Genomic DNA, 6,181 nt, shown 5'->3' on the forward strand with positions numbered 1-6,181 from the left:
TTTTTGAACTTGTCAACCATCCACTAGGGTGATTTAGCGTCGTTTAATCTTTAAAACTGAAAATGTTTTCTATATTGAATTTTTTTGTTTCTGACATCAGAGATAAAGAAAAGAAAAGTCAAAGTTAAAAATTTAGTTATTGTTATATAATCTTTATCCATTTGTTGTGATTCCCATTTAACTTTGGTTATGTTTATTTGGCACCGGTTAAATATCATATCTGTTTATTGTGCTGTTTCATACCATATGTTAGTTGTCACCAATCAGACAGTGTTAAGACTCGAACGCGTCACGGTGACCAGGAGACTTGGTGTGCTAGTCATACTGATNAGCCCGTGAATTTTTTTGTGTTTTTCTTTCCCCACTTGATGTTCAGTAAACTTGTATATATAGCAAACGAGAATCATATTCAGTCTCTTGTAATTCTCTTATCTGGCAAAAATTTGGCACAACTCGATATTAGACCGATGCTAATTATGTTATTCATAATGCTTTTATATGTTTCTATCATTATATGTTTTTTTTTAAATTATATTCAGTTTTAAATTTGTGGTTTTTTTAGGATTGTAATATATGTTTTAAAGTTTTTTAATGTAATATATTTGTATTTTTTAGTAAATGTATTCTACTACTAGTTTTTATTTTCTTAATATTGCATAAATTATATAACTAACATTTATGATATTATAAAATATACTTTAAACATTTTTTTAATAAAAAAAGTTAGACACCCAAAGATGACTAATGGGAGGACAAAAGTTAAAAGGAAGGATGTGAAGAAATTTGTATTATCTTTAGTATTATTAAAAGATATAGACACTCAAATGAATATGTGTATTGGGTTTGCTCTAAGTGTTCTAAATGTATTGTTGTAATTCAGATTGGGGGCAAAAGGTTTTTTGAACTTGTCAACCATCCACTAGGGTGATTTAGCGTCGTTTAATCTTTAAAACTGAAAATGTTTTCTATATTGAATTTTTTTGTTTCTGACATCAGAGATAAAGAAAAGAAAAGTCAAAGTTAAAAATTTAGTTATTGTTATATAATCTTTATCCATTTGTTGTGATTCCCATTTAACTTTGGTTATGTTTATTTGGCACCGGTTAAATATCATATCTGTTTATTGTGCTGTTTCATACCATATGTTAGTTGTCACCAATCAGACAGTGTTAAGACTCGAACGCGTCACGGTGACCAGGAGACTTGGTGTGCTAGTCATACTGATTTAAAATGTTCTCGAGCCTTGTAATTTTTGAGTCCAAGCTTGACTTTAAATTTGGATACCATATTTCACATGGTAGCCAATTTATTATACTAATTTTCACATGAGGATTATGTCACAATAACATATATCTGCAATCTGTTCTCACTGTCTCGTTATTAAATAAATTACAAAATTGTTTTTGTGACAATATAGTTTTTTTATTCTACTTTACAAATCAACTGAATTTTATAAATTTCGCTAACGCTTATCAATTATGAAAATAAATCACAATCAAATCATGGAATCGATTGATTTTTTAAAAAAAAAATCCATTGATCTAAACATTGCAATAAGTAAATTATACTATCAGAATTTAATAAGATCAGAAATCTAAACACAATTCCAATTGAGCTTTTTCACATGGGATAACATGGAATCTAGCCTTCGTAGTTGGTCGTTAGAAAATAATAGGCAATGGGCTACTCACGACTAGTGTTGGTAATATAGAGAAGGATGGAAACATGTAAATAGCATCGAGCAGCAAATATGAAATGAAACCTTTCGTTTTGTGACCTTTTCAGTTTTTTGACATCTACTTCAAAAATGGCTAAACATTGTATTTATTGAACCTCGCATTTCGGTTCGACATTTATAATTGAGTTACATTACTGAGCTTTCCTAAACATTTACATCGTTGCCACTACTATAAAGTTATGTACAGCAAATGTAAAGTGTTTTTTTCTACATTAGAGTTGAGTTGTATTACAGATCAATTCGTGACAGCTTGTTATGTGGGAAGGTTGTTAAAGGATGGGGACCAGGGTTTGAGGAACACCTGGTGCACCAATAACTTACTGGTGGATTTGGATGAATAGTTACATTTCACGGTGAGGGGTTAGGATCGATGCTCTGCAGGGCCAGCTTCGGGCCTATGGGGGCAAGCTAGCGGTAGGCTAGTAGAGTCAACGAGACTGATTGTCACATAAAAATCGATTTTTATATAACAACTTGTCCCGTGGACCCCACTAGCCTCACTGCTAGCTGCCCTAATGGACCCCAAGCTGGGCCTGCAGGGCATCGATCCTAACCCCTCACTGTGGATACGAACTATTCATCCAAATCCACCAGTAGGTTATTGGTTCGCCAGGCGTTCCTCGAACCCTGGTTCCCACCCTTTAACAACCTTCCCACAGGACAAGTTGCCACCAATTGACATAAAAATCAATTTTTATGTAACAACCCGTCCTGTGGACCCCACTAGCCTCACTGCTAGCTGCCCCAACGGACCCCAAGCTGGCCTTGCAGGGCATCGATCCTAACCCCTCACTTTGGATAGGAACTATTCATCCAAATCCACAGTGATGGGTTAGGATCGATGCCTTGCAGGGCCAGCTTGGAGTCCGTTTGGGTGGCTAGCGGTAGGCTAGCGGGGTCCACAGACGGTCCGTTGGGGCGGCTAGCGGTGGGCTAGTGGGGTCAATGGGACGGGTTGTCACAGTTTGTAGGGATTTTCATTTTATGAGATAATTATTATTATTTTCTGATTCGCGTAAGTTAAAGTTTTTTTCTATAAACATAATATTGAAATTTGAGAATATTGTTTTTTTCAAAATATCGAACGAGCGCCGCTCTCTCCTCTACCTAATAGTAAAACCCTAGTTTTTTCAGATATGTGCTTGGGAAGTTACTTTCGGTGGTTAGCGCTTCTCGCCGACGCCGCCAGTGGCTTCTCCTTCTTTGATTTTGCTGTAGTTTTTTAGTTCTGCAATTTTCTATCTCATGTATTTCGTTGGAGAAAAGCTTATCTTGGTGGATTGGTCGATCTTCATGGCGAGGATGTTTTAGTTCCACCGGTGGTCAGCTTCTCCAGAGAGGGTTGTTGTTGGGTGTCCGAGATCTGTAGATCTGGTAGGTGCTCTGTTGTTCGTTAATCCATGAACATGGTTTCGTCCGCTTCTATTTTTCGGTAAGCCGGTCTTCTGGCCGTTATTCTTCGACGGTTTGCTAGAGGTAGATGGAATTGCTTTATGGTTGTCCTTAGTAATATCTTTCTGGTTTAAAACCCTTCGATTGGGATTTCGGCTCCTTGCTAAGCAGAGGTTTCGTTTTGATTGAATGTGCTGCTAGGCTCCAAATTTTGTTGAGTTATCTTCTTCTTGATGTTGTTCGGTGTGGTGATAGATGTCTTAAGTATTGTGTCGTTCTTGTTGAGATTGGTGTTTCTTGAGAAGTTAGGTCTCCTTCCTTGTACTTGCTTTCGAGATCTGTTGAGATCTATTTGCGTTTGAAAGGCTTTAGTTTGACGTTCATTGGCGTACCAACGTCTTCGTCGACTCCGGAAGCAGAGTTGCTTGTTGGTTTATGAAGTCTTGAGAGATCGACTCTCACCATAATAGGAGGTGGTAGTTGTAACTTCGATTTGGCCGTGGGCATCCTTGGTAAAGCTCATTCGTTGGTGCTTCAGAAGAAGAGGTGCTTTGTTTTCTTTGTTCTATTGTCTCTTTTTTAGGTTGTAATACCGGTTTCTTCTGCGTTTAGTTTAAGGTTTTTGGTTATAGTATTTTTGATTAGTAGTTCTATCTTAGATTCTGGGGACATCAATGTCGTCCGCCGGCTTACTGACTCTGGGGACATCAATGTTGTCCGCCGGCTTTAGCTTTGTATTTCATCTTTGGTTCCACATTAAGTTGATTAATAAAAATTTCAATTGACAAAAAAAGAAATTATCATTATACATTGTTTTAAACGATTTTCTAGTCATATATTTTGAAATTATAGTATGAGTCGACAAAAATGAAAATTAATCAAACCTGATAAAACATTGGTTGAATATAGACGAGTGTGTAGAGTGTAGTAGACTGGTTGGATAAAGCGAACTGAACCATCACAACAAATCATTATTGTCACTATAACACACCAACTTAAACGTTAGGGCATGTGCATTGAAATAAAAATATTATTAACATAATGTAAAATCATTAGTTTAGATGTATTAGTTTAGATGTTTTGTCGAAGGAATTGGTTACTGGGAGAACATGTTTAAGATCATAAGATTTAATAATATAATAATCTAAAACATATTATAATTTAAAAAACTTTAAAAAATAATATTTAAATTATAAACTTAAAAAACTTATACTAAAATTCAAAATACAATACCAAATTTTTATGAAACAAAAAACATTAAAGATATATAAAAAAAAAAAACAAAGTAACATATTACAATTTTAAAAACTTCAAAAAATAACATTTAAATTGCAAACTTAAAAAACTTATAGTAAAATTCAAAATACAATACCAAATTTTTATGAACAAAAAAACATTAAAGAGATAAATAAAAAAAACAAACAAAACTTTCTCCAAACAAATAAATGTTTTTTCCTTTGCAAAAAATTGTATCCATTCACGAGTTGCCACATCACCCAAGAACTTATCCAAAATCAGTTCTACATCAAGAACTAACGATATGTTCTTAATGACTATTTCTTATATTCTTAATTTTAATATGATTAAGAACACCCAATCAATTCTTCCAATAGAGATCGCTTAGTAGTCCGGTCTTACCTCTTATTAGACTCTGTAACCAAACCCGAGTAACTTGGTAGAAAGACTTAGGTAAGAGAGAATAAAGTCCGTGAAGGATAAGAGAGAGAGAAAGAGAGGAGGAGACAAAGAGGTCGACTTCAGAGAATAAAGACATGGGTACGTGGGCACTAGTAGCCACACGTGCACTCAATCATCACACTTATACATGCATAAATATATAATAATATATGCCTTTCTATATCATAAGTATTATTATTATAAAAGAAACTCATTTTTTCCTCTCACGAGAAGCCGACGAGTACTTGTGGACAAACCAACTGACATTCTATAATCTCTTACTATGGGTTCCACTATCTTGCCCTTTTGTTACTCTATTCAATTATTCTTTCCAACCATACATTTACTATTTCATTTTTTTTTTTTACTATATTCATTTCGAAAATTCTAAAACTTTGAAGATATTGAGATTTAAGATTGTCTTATGGGATAAAATAAAAAATCTTGTCTTATGGGGATATAATTTTGTACTTCATTTTCTCTCAACCTTTCTTACGTTTCCTTATATTTCTCATCATATAGTAACAATTGTTTTGTTGATTTTTGTTTTAAGGCAAATATGGTGACAAAATAAGATTGCCGGGGTTGTTTTTTTGTTCCAACTCCAACTGATAAGCCTCGAAATGAAAAGCATGCAGCCAATAATATTTAGTATGACAGTTTTGGTCCATGAATATATTTTATTGTATTTTTATTATCCTGCAAGTTGAAAGTCAAAACTGCGAGTCTCAAGACTGTTAATTTTTAAAAGATGTTGGGCCTATTTTTTTTTCTATTTATTGTTTCCATTTTATTTTTAATTTGTCGTACAATTTTTTTTTCTAAACAACACTATTGTTTGATTAAAAAAAATAGTAATTTTTTCTTGTTGAAATTTATATACTATTCTGTTTAAGTTTTGGAGGTTACACACGTAAAGAAACATGCTTTTGTACAAAAAACATAGCTAAAAGAATTTGTATAGTACATTTATATTAAAAGTATGTTTAAATTAGAGTATGATTAAGGGATAACTTTAAAAGTATCCTCCATATATTAAAAGAGACGAACTCTAAAAAAAAATTGATGTGTCGCGTTCACAGCGTTCATGTAACTTTTTTAATAAGTATTCTTATTTTTCATTGTTATTTACATAAACATGCCACTAGAATATTATGAATCAATATTTTTTCTATTAGTTTTTAAATATGAAAGATTTAAATAAATATTAAATCCAAAAATATATTAAATTATTATTTTCATAACTTATTTACGTATTAAAAGTAAATTACATTTCACAAATAATAGAAAAAACTATTTATTTATTTATCACTCTTATCGTCTTTTTCATTGCTTTAATTAGTTTAAAAATATTGTTTTATCTATTTAGTGGTA

The sequence above is a fragment of the Camelina sativa genome, chromosome 6 (assembly GCF_000633955.1).
Source record: "Camelina sativa cultivar DH55 chromosome 6, Cs, whole genome shotgun sequence".
In the NCBI taxonomy this organism is placed as follows: domain Eukaryota; kingdom Viridiplantae; phylum Streptophyta; class Magnoliopsida; order Brassicales; family Brassicaceae; genus Camelina; species Camelina sativa.